This window comes from Nymphalis io, chromosome 6 (assembly GCF_905147045.1).
Source record: "Nymphalis io chromosome 6, ilAglIoxx1.1, whole genome shotgun sequence".
Taxonomy (NCBI): Eukaryota; Metazoa; Arthropoda; class Insecta; order Lepidoptera; family Nymphalidae; genus Nymphalis; species Nymphalis io.
The window spans coordinates 799-1,462 of NC_065893.1; the positions used below are offsets into that span (position 1 = coordinate 799).

Sequence of the window (664 nt, forward strand, 5' to 3'; positions counted from 1 at the left end):
GCCAATTTATAAATTTAAATCTTAAGATAAACTTATTAATAAATAAGTCCTATTAACACAAGAAAAAATCTAGCTGTTGATTTCCATGCAGGATATATAAAATAGGTTTTCAAGTGTTGATAGTTTCTGAGTTGACGATGCTTGACCGTTCTTTGCTATAGACTTCATCCTGAACCGGTGGCTTTACATTTAACTTAATCCTATTAAATTACCCACATTGCTTGTGAGAGCATACTCGACGAAAGTATATTTTAAGATTGAGGTGAGTCGTACTATGAATATTATTGTTGTATATAGTTTTTGAATATGTCTCTAAGCTTGTCACAAATAACTTATACTTTATCACTCACTGTTCGCTTCGAAATCTAACAATATAGGTTTTGGTGTTTTCAACTAGCAATAATCGCACCTCGGATTAACCTCATTGGTTACGATATTGCCTCTACGCAAAGTTACGACGGAGACGACGGAAAGACGGAAAGACGGAGTCACGGCACACTCACATTCAGGCTGACGCAGGTACTTACCGGACACGGTTGTTTCGGTAAGTAAAAAAAACCTACACCGGATAGCGAGGCGGGAGGTGAAACTCTCCTGCCATGAGTGTGGTGCGCCTTCGGACACAGCGTGCCACACTCTGATGGAGTGTACCGCTTGGGGACAT

At 39.8% G+C, this 664-nt stretch overlaps 1 non-coding gene across 1 annotated transcript; it reads right to left on the reverse strand.

The window, feature by feature from the left end:
• Positions 1-309: 309 nt before the first annotated feature.
• On the reverse strand, positions 310-454 carry LOC126769315 (U4 spliceosomal RNA). Its single transcript, XR_007669355.1, has one exon. It is a non-coding gene; the product is annotated as a U4 spliceosomal RNA (small nuclear RNA).
• Between the last annotated feature and the right edge of the window lie 210 nt (positions 455-664).